We start from the raw sequence: 16,952 nt of genomic DNA, 5'->3' as shown, positions 1-16,952 counted from the left end.
CAGATCATCAGCCTCCCCCCTGCTTAATCAAGGCTTTGCAGCTAATTGGTTAAGTACCACCATCCTTTACCACTTCAGTGCAGCTCCACTGGATGTTTTTCCTGGAGAAGGTTTTGATGCTGGAAGGATACAGATCCTTTGTAGGGTTTCAACATGGAGCCAAAGGTTTTGAAAACACCCCAAACTGAGTCAACATTTAACTGCAAGTAGAGGAGGGAGAGTTGCAGGTCAAGGATCTCCCAGAAATCAAAGTAAACGACTGACAGGCTGTTCAACATCACTTGTTGAATTTTCCAGGATCTTTCTCAAAGCCTAAACTAGGAAGTTACTTTTTGTAGGAACTGAGGAATCTGTAGGAATCCCAAAGGTCTTTAAGGATCCCTCACAGTTCCAAGTAGGAAACAAACCATCTCAGACATAATTTGCAAACCCACCCAGTGTTTGAGGGTCTGATGATACACTTATGCATTTCTCTGCTGGAGCCCTTTTTTTTACATTTGGGGATTTACTTTCCTAATTTGAAGTGGCAATGCTTAAAACATGTAGAATTAGCTACAAAAAGTTAAAAAAATTAAGGCCAGGGTTGGTATCTATTTTGTCAGGCAGCACCAGGAGCTGGAGGTACTTACAAACGTCTCCTCCTTCAGTGTAATTAGTTCACAGGTGGTGTCTTGAAAAGCCTTTGAAGATGCTGCTGAATTCTTAACACTGACTAAACAAGTAACTGTGACAGGTCACAGAGAATAATTGAGGAATCTTCTTTAATTAATGATTTCACATCTGATGAGGCACTATTATAAAAATTGGAGTTGGAGAGAGAAGGACCTTAAGTTATTTAATTTTCTCAGGAACAAAAGCGTGTGTTTAAATGAGCACTCGGGCAGGTTGGACAACTCCTTGAACTTCAGTGGCTTGTCCCTGATCTGCCTTTCTGCATATCTAATATATTTAATAGGCCAGAATACCAAATCACACCTAATTTCAAGCAGGCTCTATTTGTCTCATGGGAAGCTTTCAGACCAGCTTTTTTTTTCTCTTCTTGTGCAGTTGCAAATCCCATTTTAATCAATAAATGATTTGCACACGGAATATCTACAGGGCTGGACTCTGAATCTCGGAATTTGTGGTGTTCTTTCTTGCCATTAATTTTGTCTTTGTACCTTCAAATGGAGATTTTTGCACATCGGGAGGGGAGCCATTGGTGCAGCAAACCCTGGACTGGGGACAAGCCCTGAGGCAGGAGAGGGTGACCAGCTGTGAGTCACAGCCGGTCGTGCTTCGGCAGCCAACACTCAAACTGTTCTTTCTTTCCCAGTTTGTGGAATTCCTTCCAAAACACTAAACAAGTATGAATGGATGATCCAGATTTAGGGTAACAGATCCTGGACCACTGCAAATTTAACTTCTAAATCATGTTAGGAACAGATGTCTGTTTGTTCGAAGAGCTTTTGATGCTTGGTGGCCACTTCACTGCCTTCCAAATGACCCCACCCTGGGAAGGGAGGCAGAGTCTCCCAGGCTGCCCCGTGTCCCCATGTATGCAGCTGATGGCTGAATCACCCTCCAGCACCCGGGAGAACCACACCAGAGCTTTTTTTGTCAAATATAACAAATATAAAACAGATATAGAGTTACCAAGTAGTTTTGTACCAAACTGGAGAACAGTCTCTAAAGAAAAAATACCAGTATATTAAACTTACTTGTTAATTAGATGAAAGCTTTACATTCATGGGCATTGCTGTTGCATTTCAGAACTCCAAGCAGATGTGAAATTCCAGCGTAGTTCTCTCTGCTAGAAAGAAATTGTTTTGTGTTCCCCCAGCTCAGTGCACCTGCCCAGTAAATTCTGTGGTAACGTGTTCCTGTGGGAACACGGCGCTTAAACTAAGAACACTGGGAATTATACAGTGCCTGTGCTCTGGGAAATAGCTGTCTTTAAAGCATTACATACATCTGCTGTTACAAACAGGTGAACTCGATGTTTTTAAATCACTCTGTGAAAGCTCCATCCTCAAAGCAGAATCTATGGAATTAGGTAAATGTTTCTGTTTGAGCAGAATGCACGTCTCAGACAGCTCGCAGGGTGTGCTCAGTGACATTCTGCAGTGGTTAGAGACTGCATCATTTCACCAGCCTGTTTGAACACAGTAAATCATATTATTCACTGCTTGCTGAAGAGATGCATTATTTAATATCAAAAGAGCTACTTTCTATCAGCTGAAAAATGGGATTAGAACTGGGTCATTTTTAGTCCATTGATTCCTACTCTCTAAACCAGAATGTAAAATACAAGAATGTTTTTATCCTAATAGTGTATTGCCTACAAGCCTTCTGTCATGGGGGATTTCAATGTTAATGAGTTTTCCCGCAAATACGAGAAGCCCACTTAGGAGGAGAAGCTGATGAATATTTTAGAATATAACACATTGACCAGTTTGCTGAAATGTCACATTTTAACCAAGAAGTGCTTTTGGGAAATGCCAGGAGAGCAGTGCCAGGGAAATGCCAGGGACAGGTGTGAAATGGCTTCTGTAGTCTGAGAGAAGGGCACAGAATGTGGAAGGTGGGGAGATGCTCAGCTTACTGTTGCTGTTTCAGTGTTGAACCTTTCTCCTGTCTAAGTGTTTCCAATGCTGAGGGATGAGCCACATCTCATGAGCCCGATGTTCCTCTACATCTCTGAGTGATGCTCACCCCTCTGTGGAAGTTCTCAGCTCCAACGGATCAGTGTCCTTGGTGTTAGTTGTTTGTCATTATGCAAATTCATTTATGTTATTGTAAAAAGGGTCAGCATTTGCATATATAAGTGCACTCAGTGTAGGAGCCCCAGCATGGGAACCAGCACACACTGGGGGCACAGAGGAGTCTCTTTTCAGCACAGCACTCACTTTGCACATTTAATAGATTTTTAAAACAGATATCACAGATATCACAGAATCATAGAATATCCTGATTTGGAAGGGACCCACAAGGATCATGAGTCCAATTCCTGGCCCTGCACAGGACACCCCAACAATCCCACCCTGTCCTTGAGAGTGTTGTCAAACACTCCTTGAGCTCTGTCAGCCTTGGTGCTGTGACCACTGCCCTGGGGAGCCTGTTCAGTGCTCAACCACTCTCTGAGGGAAGAACCTTTTCCTGACATCCAGCCTAAACCTCCCCTGACACAACTTCATGTCATTCCCTCTTTCTTTATAGGTGTGACATCAGTTTATTAATTGTTACTATAGATAAAAAACATTACCTTCTCAGTCCACACTCTCAAGACATCTCCCCTATCTCACTATCAGTGAGAAAGTGGTACCGAATTCTATTCAGGCCATGGGGGAACCTGGCATGGCATGGACTCCCTCAGATGGGCTGGAAACATCTGCTCTGAAGGCAGGCTGGGGGCAGAGATCCATATAGTTAAATTTTATTCTTCATCCACAGCCATGATTTAGGCCTGTGCTCCCAAACTACGCCGGGAAGTTGGGTGTTTGCACATTTAGCTCATGACACAGTAAATCCATGGAGGCTGATCTGGGTGACCCAAAGTCGTATGTTCCTGTGCTCTGTCCATGATCCTGCAACAGTTCCACAAGGGAAGGAAAATCTTGTAGCCTGCAACACTGCAAGACATGGCACAGGAGCTCTGAAAGACTGTCCCTAGAGGGCCATGTTCCTAGAACCATAGAATCGTGACATCATAGAATCATAGAATCCTACAATGGTTTGGGTTGGAAGGGACCTTAAAATTCATCTCATTCCACCCCCTGCCATGAGCAGGGACATCTTCCACTAGACTAGGTTTCTCCAAGCCCTCTCCAACCTGGCCTTGGACACTTCTAGGGATGGGGCAGCCACAGCTTCTCTGGGCATCCTGTGCCAGGGCCTCACCACCCTCACAGGGAAGAATTCCTTCCCAATATCCCATCTAAATCAGCACATAAAATCCCAGAATGGTTTGGTTGGAAGCGACCTTAAAGCCCATCTTGTTTCACCCCCCTCCACAGGCAAGGACACCTTCCACTAGATTGAGACACCTTTCAGTTCTGATTAAGAAAGGAGAAGCAGGAGATTCCAGAATGTGATTCAGCAGCAGGAAGAGAGCAGTCCTTGTTTTTATTTATCACAGAAGGGAATGTTTTATGTGAGGGTTTTATCAGCCAGAATTGGCTGACTACAGTAATTCGTACAGGAATAAATATGCATATATCCATCTCGATGAGATATGTGGCCATGTGCAGAGATTTACAATGTATATAGAACTGGGTATCTGTAACTTCAGGGAGGGTCCCAACTCTTAGTGGAATATAAAAGAGCCTCTAGCTACAGCTGGCTGGGAAGGAGCTGACAAACTTGGGTTGTTGAGGGAGGGAAGGCTTGGGGGATTAGGGGACTTGTCAGAAAAAGCCTATTTGAAATCTCCCTGAATATGTCAGTTTTAAAGAAATTCAAATAAAGGCCTGTTGAGTTTTGAGTGGAAAAAAAAAATTGGCTTCTTTCCAAGCTACCCATCTCATTGCAAGCAACACTTCTGCTTTTTTTGTCTTTTCCCTGTCTGAATTTCGCACCACATGGAAATCTCCATTCCATGCCAGCTGCATTTAGAGTATCTATGCAACATGGACAATTTGATGCAGTTGCCAACAATATTTCCATCCAGGGATGAAAAACAACATCCTGAGATGATCCAGAATCCATTTCCTTGCTCTGAACCTTTAAATCTGTATCGCTCCATCTTTACCTTCTTCTTATTGCAAACCAGTTGCAAGACTCAGTCTACCAAACTGGCTTTTAAGCTGGTTTTGGCCCTTCTTTGAACTTTTCAGATGAGCTCTCGGGCAACCCAAGAAACACTGTAAGACGTGGGGTTTTTCCAATAATGTCTTCTAGGTTAAAGAAAACGGCACCAAAATTTGTAAGTAAAAACATGATGGTTGAGCCAAGCCCATGTCCTTCCAAGTGTGTAGGAATAACAAGTTTGAACAGCAGCTCTAAACAGTTAAGCAAATATTTCTTTATCATGAGTTGTCACCAATCCCAGGAGTGGTGCTGTCTTGGTTTTACCTGGCTTTGTTTGAGTCTACAATTATTAGAGACAGACCTTCCTCAGAATAGGAACTGCTTCTGAAGGCACAAATACTCTGGTGAGGGCAGTGCAGAAGTCCCTGAACATCCAACAGGGCTCAAACGGACTTGGACTATGGTCTAGGCCATGTACTTTGTGTTATAGGCTCGAGCCTACCTTGTGTTATACACTTGCACATTGTCCTGCTACACCATCACCTTTGCTTTCCTCCAGGCCCAGCTGCTGATGAGGATTTATGACCTGAATACCAAAATTCAAAACTAAACAAGGATGCTGGTGATCCTCAAAGTGGGCGTGGCAGGCCCAGAGGTTTGTACCTCTGAGCAGCAGATGTTCATAGGAATCTCACACCCACCCAGGTGGAAGGAAACATTTTGAGAGCTCAGGCTCAGTTTAGTGTGTGTTGTTTCATCAACGTAAGGTTGACAAGGAAAATTCACTTTATAGTTGTTCCTGTGCTTTAGCACCTGTTCCTGTACATGATTTTCATTAAGTCCACAGTTTAACTGAGCCTCTGAATCCACAAAACACTGTGGAGCCATCTGGTTAAAATTTTAAAGGCTGTTTTCATCAAGATGGAAGTTTTGCAAAATATGTGACCATTTTCAGCTGCTTAGTCAGACATTTCTGTAAGAAAAAGATGTTGGCATCAGGGAAAGGAATGGATGAGTGGCAGCCTGTCCTCTCCTACCCGCCCACCTCCATATAGCACCACGTTGGGTGATGTTGGATGACATTGGGACATTCAGTGATGATGAAATGATTGACCTTGACATCTTTTGTACATCCTTCTCATTGTTGAGGTACACGACTCAGCTTCGCATTTCTCCCTCGATCATCTTCCACAATGGCAGGGCTGCATCTCCATGAGAAAAAGAATTGATAGAACTTACCCTCCTTAATACCCCTGATTGCAGCCGAATGATTGCCGACCATTCAGCTCCTCATTCAACAACATGGTGTATAAAACCACTCTGAATAAGTTTGCTGCCAAAGTGAGGCAATTCAGGAAACAAATAGGTCTTGAAAGCTCAAGAGCATGTTCACTTGAACAAACAGGGTATGGATTTTGTAATGGGAAAACAGGGAGTCATTTGAATAATCTGCAGTAAATTGTCAAAGCAAAGTACTCTGATTGTAGAGATGTGTCAGGAGTAAGCAATGTCTGCGTTGCTGTTTGTAAGGGTTCCAAACCCGAGCATACTATGTCTTACCCTCCCACATTGCACAGTCACATTTAGTGTTCAATTCTCATATGGAATATCCTGAGTTGAAAAGGACCCACAAGGATCATCAAGTCCAACTCCTAAATGAAGAAGGAGCTGTGTTTTACGAAGAGGTGGAAATCCCACCTGTTAAATGCAGATGATGACTATCCAAGTCCAAATCAGTCATTCAAAAAGTTCCTTTCATAGAAACTTGAAGGCTTTTAGTACTTAAGGGTTATACATGGTACAAACTAGGAAAAAAGTCAATTGTTTTTGAGGCAAAATGTGTCTTTCTCTGCTGTGTCCCCAAGACTATCAGAGTTGGTTTGAAGGCATCCAAAAGTCCATCTCTGTCTTCCCAAAAGCACTTTAGGCAGGTATGGCCTGGGATACACACACAAAAGAAAGCTCCCTTAATTCCCAGAGAGGATAGAAAAAAGGAAAGGTGAAAGGCTTTCAGCATCAACTGTGAGATTTACCTACTTTATTATAGAATATATCTCATTTCCCCTTCTGTTCCTGTTTTTTTTAAGAATATGCCATCCCTAACTACTGTGAGAGCTGCTCACATTCCTGCCAAGCACCACGTGCTGTTTTCTGTCTTGTCTTTCTAAATTCTTGTTTTGAGCCAAAATCAATGGCGGAAAGAAATTGCCCATTGCCTGGCTGGGAAACCTTCCTGGGAGTCCATGTGCCCCTCCGGAGCAGAAGGACATGCACCATGTCAGGTTCATCTGACTGCACCCCAAGAAGAGCTGAGCCATGGATCACCTACAAGGTGATCACTGATAATACAAAAGAACCTTTTTAGGTGCTTTTTGTTTTCTGTTTCAAAGGACACTTTCATCAGGGGAGGGTTAGATTGGATGTTAGGAAAAAGTTCTTCATGGAAAGGGTTGTCAAGCCCTGGCACAGGCTGCCTAGAGCAGTGGTGGAGTCTCCATCCCTGGAAGTGTTCAAAAATATGTGGATCTGGCACATGGGGACATGGATTAGTGCTGAACATGGAGGTGGTGGTGGGTTGACTGTTGGACTTGATGAACTTAAAGGTCTTTTCCAACTTTAATATTTCTGTGGTTCTATGATTAATTAGGAAGAAGCCTCCCATAGAGGCACCGATGCTGGCTTTTGTGCATTTTTCTCTTTCCACTAAAATATTATACTAACTGATAGAGATTTTCAAAACCATGACTCTTAACAGAACCTTCATGCCTAAATCTCCCAATCAACTCTGAAAAATCTCAACTATTGGGGTTTTTTCCTCTCCTCTATGTAATCACATATGCAAAGCTGAGCCATAATGTCTCCAAAATCCTCTGGATTAAGTTGAAAAGCAGGTGAGGAAAGGCTGGTGCACAAAAGGCCTGCAATGCAAAATCCTCCAGCAGCAGTAAAAGCTGAAGAGGAGAAGCAGCATCAGCCAGGAGGGGTGAGGGGCTCTGGAAAGGGACTCCCACAGCTCAGGGACTTCCAGCAGAAAGACAACCCAAAATGGCTCCAGATGTGAGGGATTTCATCTGCCCTCTCACACACAGCTCCAAAAGTTCAGAGTCCTCCCAATGGCCATGTCAACTCCTGCTGCAATCCCAAATCATTTATCAGAGGGAACAGTGAATAAGGATAAATGGAATCATGGAATCACAGAATCACAGACTGGGTTGGCTTGGAAGGGACTTTAAAGTTTACCCAGTCCCACCCCCTGCCATGGGCAGGGACACCTTCCCCTAGACCAGGTTGCTCCAAGCCCCATCCTACCTGTCCTTGGACACTTCCAGGGATGGGGCAGCTACAGCTTCTCTGGGCAACTGTGCCAGGGCCTCACCACTCTGACATGATACCCTTGGTTAAAGAATGGAAATCTGAAAGTGCTTTGGGAAAAAGAAAATCTGCACATTCATGCAAAGTACAAAATACTTGTCTGTGTATTTTGCGGCTGGACTTTCCATGATGTTTTTTAATTTCCCTGAGCTCACAAATGGTGACCCCCACAATTGAAGCAACACCTTTAAATCAGCAGCTCATGTCCCTACACAACCAAGAGGCCCTTTGCCTCGAAGGATTAACCCTTGTTGCAGCCAGAGGAGGATGTCTATGAAATCCATGTGCTCACCTCAGTGCTGTATAACATGCAGCTATTTAAATTCATTTAAATGAGGACTCCAGAGCTGGCAGAGAGGAGGGAAAGAGCTACACAGTCACAAAAAACAATTAAAAGCAGAGTCAGGCAACAGCTATATATGGTTTATAAGCTTCACTTTCTCTTGGAATCAACATCTTCCATATAAGGACAACTTTAGGCAGAGAAAGAGAACCTTGGACAGCACAAACTGTTAAGGAAATCATTATTCATTGTCTCTTCCAATCAGACAAAGAGTACATTAAATGAAACTAGCAAATGGCAGGTTGTTGTGGATTCCCAAAGCTAAATGAGTTCCAGAACTGACTAGGAAAAAAAAAGAAAAAAAGGAATTCTGTGAGATACCACCTTTGGCTTAGCAGTTCCCAGAGCTACAACTATCTCAAGGCTGGCAGGAAAAAGACACTTGGGCAGCTACATGTGGGATTTGCACAGGAAAAAGGAGAAAGTAAGTTGTTGGAAGGAAAAACAGTGTTTTGCCAAGTGCTGCAGGGAAAAGGGGTTAGTGCACTCAGAATCACAAAATCACAGAATATGTGAGTTGGAAGGGACCCACAAGGATCACTCTGTCTAACTCCTGGCCCTGCACAAGATCATCCCCATGAGCCTAAGAGGATCACCAAAACACTCCTTGAGCTCTGGCAGCCTTGGTGCTGTGACCACTGCCCTGGGGAGACTGTTCAGTGCCCAACCACCCTCTGGGGGAAGAACCGTTTCCTAATACCCAACCTAAACCTGCCCAGGACATTCCCTCATGTCTTGTTTCTGGTCCCCACAGTGCCTGCTTCTCCTCTTCCCCTCCCAAGGAAGTTGTAACTGCAATGAGGTCTCCCCTCAGTCTCCTCCAGCTGAACAGACCAAGTGCCCTCAGCTGCTCCTCACACGGCTTCCCCTCAGGGCCCTTCACCTTCATTGCCCTGCTTTGGACACTTTATAATGGCTTCATATCTTCCTAACATTGTGGTGCCCCAAACTGCCCCAATATTCCAGGTGAGGCTGCCCCAGTGCAGAGCAGAGCAGGACAATCCCCTCCCTGGCCCAGCTGGCGATGCTGGGCCTGATCCCCCCTGGACACAGTTGGCCCTCCTGGCTGCCAGGGCACTGCTGACTCATGGCCAACTGGCCACCGACAGGACCTCCAGGGACCTTTCCTGGCACTGCTTTCCAGCAGAAAGTTAAATGCCTGTTGATGACAAAAGAGGAAATTGTGTTTTTATGATTGGTGGGCTGGACTCGCTCGTGGAAGTGGCTCATGTTGCACAGACCCTCCTGCTGTGCCATGGCTACATCCCCCTAATGGAAGGCAGGTGACAGGAGAGATGGATGCTCTCCCTTGAGTCAGTCCCCGAGAGAGGCACATCACTCAGCTGCAGGATGACAAACTATATGCTCAAAGTGACAAATCATTTAATTAAAATTTACAAGTGGTTAAATACTGTGTGACCCAAATGGAGGCCGTGATCATGAATCAGTGTGGGAGGAGGAACTCAACTCTCAGCAAATCGATAGTTCACAGCTGCAGTACCTGCACACTCTCTGCATTCCTCATGTGTGGGGAGCCCATTGCTGGCTGCTGCAGAGGATAGCTCAGAGAAGATCTCAATCAAGTTGAAAAGTAGTAACAATTTTACTTAGGCAGTGTTTGAACACTCTTGAGTTTCATGAATAGTTAATGTCACGTCAAGTGTTCAAGAAAAACGCTCTTGTATCTTAAGAGCAAATAGCTCAGCTTTTGATGAGTTATGTTTTTTCCTTGAGTACACAGCCCGGTGGAAATTGCAATCATCCTTCATGAAAAGGCTCAGCAGATTTTACTATAGGAGAGGAAGGGTGGCCACTGCATTTACTAACTAATGTAGGAAATGTAAAACTGCCAGGTAACCCGCTCTTTTATTGATGCTGTTGAGCACATAATTTGCTGGTAGTTCTGTAAAAATGTGTGTTAGAGGGATTTCACATGCCAGCGAGATGTGCATTGCTTTTATGTAGATGACTTACCCTGTGTCCTTCAATGTAAGATGTACCCCATGAAAAAGGACAGGATTGAGCATTATTGACAGACAAGACAGACCCAAGAGATAACACCAGCCTAGTCAGCTCACAAGATCACAGAATCAATCACAAAATCACTGAATCACAGGGTCACTGAGGTTGAAAAAGCCCTCCAGGATCATTGAGTCCAACCTGTGTCCAATCTCCACCTTGTCACCAAGCCCAGAGCACTAAATGCCACATCCAGTCGTTCCTTGGACACCTCCAGGGATGGGGACTCCACCACCTCCCTGGGCAGCCCCTTCCAATGCCTGACCACCCTTTCCAGGAAGAAATTCCTCCTGCTGTCCAACCTGAACCTTCCCTGGCACAGCTTGAGAGGTGTTATGATTCAAGGTGCCACTAACCTTCTGAAATCAGTAAACAGTTGGACTTTATTAATTATTTCATCCATCACCTTATTGTAATCAAAGCACTATTGATGATTAATTCCTTGGCTCTTAGCAAGGTTCAGCAGTGAACTTGGATGGATTATGGGGTTTTTAATATATCTATAAAACAAGAACAATATATACACTATGCAGAAATATGACCAAGAGAAACCTCTAAGAAATGCTTAAGGAAATCAGCAGCAGAGCTGGATAAACCCCACATCTTAGAAATCATCTGACAAGCAGTGGAAGATTTGTTTAAAGGTGTCAGCTCCTTCAGCAAAAAAGTTCCTTCCTCATACACAGTCACCAAAAACTGTGAGAAATCATGTCCTAACTTGCTTAACTCAACATCCTTTGTCAAGAGCAGAAGAATGATGTTGAAACCATCCAGTAGCTGGAAAGTTCAGCGTAAAAAATTATCATTCACAATGCATATGACATTGCCTCAACGTAGCAGAACCAACAGAGTCCTTATGATATATGAGAACTATCAAAGGTTGCCACTGAACACAGAGATTTAATGTGCTGCTTAATTCTAGAGCTTATTTACAATGTCACACGTCACTTGCAGAAAAATTGTTCTGACAACCAATCATTTAAAATATAGGAAGAATGTTTAACAAAAGGTCAGAAGTACAAATATTTTACATATTAACAACTAATAAATTCATTTCCTTTAAAAGTTAGAAGGATCAGCAAATGTCTTCAAAGCCATTTGCAATATTTGTGCATGAGACCCAACCTCTAATTACCAATGGAAGTTGTAAATAATTGTCAACTATGCAGATGAGCCAAAAATTCTCTCAAATTAAAGTAATTAGCTCCCAAGTCAAATTTTTCTGTCACATTAAAATGCTTTTCCTTTTCTCCAATGTGACACTTACAAATGAGGGCCACATTGTCAGGGAAGCAGTTATTGTAGGCTGCCAAAATTAGGTGAGTAAGGACCTGAAAACACTTTGCTTTCAAAACAACCTGTGATTCTCAGCAACAGACTTTGTCACTCCATAGTTTTGCTGCAGCATCAAACTTCTGAAGTGGGGAAATTTATCCAGCTTGGACCTTTTCAGGTGACTCAGAAATTTCTGTATCACTTGGGATGGGAATATCTCTCATGGAGAGCCTCAGACCTTGGCTCTTCTTGATTCTCCTTCACTGAAGAACTTTTCCAGCCTCCCTGGTCTGGGTTACAGATGAGAACTGGGCTACACACCACAGCTCATGGATGGCGGAATAGGAATAGGCAGCTCTTGCTTCTCCCAGTGCTTTTTCTGGTACTTTTCTAGTCTTATTCTCAATGTCCTCTTAACCAAAGCTGTGTTTACCATGTCCAGTGGAAGATCATGACCCTTTCTCCTGTTTAATTTTGGACTTCTATGCAGAACCAGCATCAGGCTTGTTTTCTATTTCAAGCTAATCAAGGTTGGGTTTGCTGATTGCTGCAGATGATCACAAAATCAGGGCCAGAGGAGTATCATAGATATGTGGGTAAGGAGGTGGTCCCAACCTTGAACAAATCACATCCAAAACCAGTCATGTGATCTGAAAACTGCACAGTAGCATGAAATAATACATTATTTATTTGTTCTGAGCTTACAAGTTTCCTTTCAAATGATCCCTTCTAATTGTTATCCCCCTCTACCTCAACAGTTGTTGCTATTCCACATCTTCCAGACAAGACAAAAGGGTTTAGGCTCATAAACCAAAGCTGGATTTGTGGTTTCCTTTGCCCTGACTGTTCCAAAAGGAATGACTTGGAGGATTCTTACAGGGTGAGGGATTGGTTGAACCTTACTCTGGCATCTCATCCATTTAGGCTGGATATCAGGAAAAGATTATTCCTGCAGAGGGTGGTTGGGCACTGAACAGGCTCCCCAGGGCAGTGGTCACAGCACCAAGGCTGCCAGAGCTCAAGAAGCATTTGGACAATGCTCTCAGGGACAGGGTGGGATTGTTGGGGTGTCTGTGCAGCGCCAGGAGTTGGACTGGGTATTCTCTGTGGGCTCCTCCAACTCAGGATATTCTGTGGATCTCTGATATGCTGGTAAGACCTGTTGTAGGAAGCTCTGGTGTGTCTCTTAGGACATGGGAATATGGTACTCATCACATTAACAAGCACATCTGCCTGCCAAGAACTTCTGCAAAATAAGTAAGAATATTTTTACCTTTGACTAATGAAAACTGTATATTTACAACAAATTTAACACAGGTTTTCAAATCTAAATTAGTTTAAAGAAATTGAAAGCTTAAAACAGAAAGCCTGTAAGCCACATCAACAAAAGAGTCCATATATGTGCTCCAGAACCAGTGTGTTCATCACTCTGCAGACACTCCAGAAGTCACCTTTCTGAAGCAAAGCTTTGGAAGATGATTGTGATGCTCATATTTAGTCACCATAGTGTAGCCCCAGGGTGAGGCAGCCTAACTGCCTGCTAGGCTGAGATTTCCCATGAATAATAGCAATTAGGTTTGATATCAGTTATAAAGCATCATTTTAAGGAAATGGAGGTTTCAGTTGCTACATCATTTAGAAAAGTCTCTAAAAATGATTTCAGGGTTCATTCTAAAGAAAGAGTTTCTTTCCTCCTCCTGACAAATTTTTAGTTTTTCCAGACATAAACTCAGAAAAAAAGTGGGTTTCTCACCAAATCTGGGGCAAGAAAAACAGTTTGAGAGTTGTACATTTCTCTTGTGAATTACAGCTTAAAATATCTGAAAATTAATAGTTAAAATTCGGTATCTCTTCAGAACTTGTATCTGAGTCCGTATTTCTCAGAACTAGGACACCTTTATACTGACATCTTGGGAAATATCACAGAATCCCAGACTGGCTTTGGTTGGGAAGGACCTTAAAGCCCATCCAGTTCTACCCCTGCCATGGGAAGGGACACCTTCCACTATCCTAAGTTGCTCCAAGCCCCATCCAACCAGGCCTTGGACACTTCCAGGGATGGGGCAGCCACAGTTTCTCTGGGCAACCTGTGCCAGGGCCTCCCCACCCTCACAGCCAACAATTCTTTCCTAATATTCTGTCTATCCCTGCCCTCTGCAATAGGAAGTCATTCTTCCTTGTCGTGTCACTCCATCCCTTGTCCCACGTCCCTCTCCAGCTCTTTTGGAGCCCATTAGGCACTGGAAGGGGCTCTGAGGTCTCCCCATATGCTTCTCTTCTCCATCACTGAGCAGGTACGACAGCAAGGCCATACAGTCAGAAGGACCAGGACCCACAGGGAGTTTTAGGTACCATTGAGTGAATAATTCCCCATAAATGGGAACTTCTCTTTAGGCAGCTATACATTAAAATTCAAAATGTGAGTTCAGAAACAAATCACAGTTGGGTAATAAAGTTACACTAATTCCTCTTCATTGCGAAAACAGTGGCAATATAAAGTGCTTTTTGGAATGTATTCCAGTGCAGCAGCAGCAGATTTGTAACAACTCAAGGGTGTACTACACTGAATAGAAAATGGGAATAACTCCTGTAGGTCTCTTAACTATGGGATCACTAATAATTCCATGCTGAACTCCTTGAAAAAGCACACATTGATGCTGAGAACCACAGCAATTACTTTGCCATGTGAACAGAAAATGTCCGAAGTCAAGGTTTGTGAGTTGTCACATATTGTGCCTCATTATAAACTATCCCATGTGCCTCCTTTTTTTCCAGTATCTTAAATACTCTTCAACAAGAGCATCCCTTTAATTAGAATGAAAAGGTTCTATTGCCCTGTTTCAGTTGTTACCCAAATTTTGCCAATCAGTCTGTAACTTTACATATCATCACATTATCATGATTTTTTAAAGTATAAATTAGGTGCAACATATACTCACCATTTGTAAGTTTTATTTACTCAACCATTTATAAGTTTGAAAAACTAGACATGTTTGCTTCTCTAAAATAACCTATTTTTTTTCAATTAAATGTTTGGCTCTGAACAATAACAACCAGATTTAAACCTGGGTTTGTATGAGAAAAGTCAAATTTATGTGGAAAATAAATGAGACTTTGGAAGCTGGCAGGAAGGAGGAATGAACTTTTGGGGGAAAAATTCCCTACAATTTCAGGGTTCCATTTATTAGCACAGTTTTTGAAAGTAAGGGAGAGGCTGCTGAGGATTGGTTGTCCCAGGCAGATCTCAAGGCAGTGAAATGTGTGAAAAGGAAACAGGAGACAGCGAAAATCCAACAGGTGACCTGACCCAATGTCCCCTTGGCACCACCACCCCCCTTGGAGCGGGGCTGCTCCTTGCTGCTGCCCTCCAGTGCTCTTCCCAGCCCCAGGATCATATTTCCAAAGTGTTATCTAGATCTGGAACTGCTCCCCTCTCCATCCCGAGCGTGGCATGGTCTCCTTGGAACAGGGAGAATTCCGACTGCAAGAAACATATTGCTGATGACTCAGCCCAGGGGGGTCAGAGGTGCTTCGTATCCATCTGTAGATATTAAGGTGCCCCCACTCAGTATTTTGAGACGTTGCGGACTTTGGAAATGCTTTGTTCCAGAGAGTTGTTTTAGAACAGGAATTAAGACACTTAAACTCTTTTCCCTGTAGTTCGCGGCACCATCAGTTCCGGCTCCGCTGTCTCTCCAAGCCTAAGGAAACACAGCTGTTTAATGTTCATTAAGTAGGTCTGGTTGGAACAACTGCAGGATATGTCTGGCAGGTCCCATCACACCCAGAACCCAGAAAAATGATCTGACTTTATAATTTCCATTTCTGGGTGTATTTTTAGCTGGTTTTCAATGAGTTTGTTGCTGTTTACAATATTTAACTGTAGTTATTTCTCGGTAGATGAAATGGGAAGGGTGACTCCAACTATTGTGGAAGGCAGGGAGGGAAACGTATCTCCTGCTGCCTCCTCACCCAAGTATTTCCACAGCCAGGGAACCCCAATTCCCAGGCAAAGATCCCCACAAGTAGGAGATTACAGAGCTGGTGGCTATGGTTACCATGTTTTGATTGCTTGACTTTCATTTTCATCCTGTAAATACCTTATTTTTTGTTTTAACTCAGTCAAAATCAGTATCAAGAACCAGTTTTAAATTAGATACAGGGCATGTCCCAAGTGGAGTCTTCATGAGAAATGCTTCTGTCTTATTTTCTATGTATACACAGAGCTACACACACGCATACACTGGGATAATATTTCACTTTAAAACATTGCTGGTGGCACATCTCAAGTGTTTAAAATACTTAGCTTTAATATTTTAGCACAACAAATAGTAGATTTTTGCTTCTGCAGTTCTAGCAATAATTTTTTAGTCTCTGTTTTCCTATGTTAAGAGTCAGAAAATGCCATTTTATTCCTTTAAATTAGAAATACGGACAAATCAGCATCTCATTTTACAGTTCCTGCCCATGAGAGCAGCCCTGTGTGGACACCAAAGATCAGGGCCTGACAATACCCTTCTCTTATCATTAACATCATTCTCCTGGGGACTCTTCTTAGAAATCTTCCTGCCAGCACTCACATCTCAGAAAAAGATAAAGCCACTCTGTTAAGAACCTGGCACTTCTCAGTTTTATCCTCTCCAGCTCTGGCTTATCCACCGAGTAGAGTTGCTCTTGGACAACTTCTGCAGTATTTCCTGTGTCCTTTCTCAAGGATTTTCAGATGGATTTGTCTCAGGAGTGATGAGCTCTTCTGGATGGAAAATATACCAAAGCAAGATTCTACCCAAAATTACATCCACGCAACACAGGGAATGGCTGCCCAGGCATTACCTGAGCCAAATTTGGCTGTTCCCTGGGCTGAAATATTTGATGTAGCTCATGCTGTGGCTCATGTCCAGTGTGCTGAGCATCCTCATCCAACGGTTCCTTATACTCAAAGAGAAAGTCTTCTGGTGCCCCATGAGCCATCACAGACACGTTTCACTTTTTGGGAAGTGCTGGTTTCCTCACTTAACTTTCTTTGCTGGGATACAGAAACAATTTGACTGTAGATTCCTTATAAAATAATCTCTGACAAACCTATAGATTTATTTCAAATGTAGGATCACTGTGCATTTCACACGTGCTCTGGGGAAGTTGGCCTGGGCAGTGCTGCACACTCCTCTCGCATTAAAAAGAATTTCAGGGATTCACAGAATCACAGAATTGTTCA

At 43.2% G+C, this 16,952-nt stretch overlaps 1 protein-coding gene and 1 long non-coding RNA gene across 3 annotated transcripts in view; one reads left to right on the top strand and one right to left on the bottom strand.

Annotated features, from left to right (window-relative positions):
• NEGR1 (neuronal growth regulator 1) overlaps nucleotides 1-16,952 on the top strand; it is a 212,507-nt gene that overhangs the window by 189,840 nt on the left and 5,715 nt on the right. The window lies entirely within an intron of this gene.
• On the bottom strand, nucleotides 102-1,790 carry LOC108492859. Its single transcript, XR_001873265.1, has 3 exons — nucleotides 1,701-1,790; nucleotides 630-791; nucleotides 102-200 (listed from the first exon to the last, which is right to left on the bottom strand). It is a non-coding gene; the product is annotated as an uncharacterized LOC108492859 (long non-coding RNA).

This window comes from Lepidothrix coronata, unplaced genomic scaffold (genome assembly GCF_001604755.1).
Source record: "Lepidothrix coronata isolate B3197 unplaced genomic scaffold, Lepidothrix_coronata-1.0 Scaffold12, whole genome shotgun sequence".
Lineage (NCBI taxonomy): Eukaryota > Metazoa > Chordata > Aves > Passeriformes > Pipridae > Lepidothrix > Lepidothrix coronata.
Note: the sequence above shows the minus strand (reverse complement) of the source record. Positions and strands in the feature narration are given on the sequence as shown.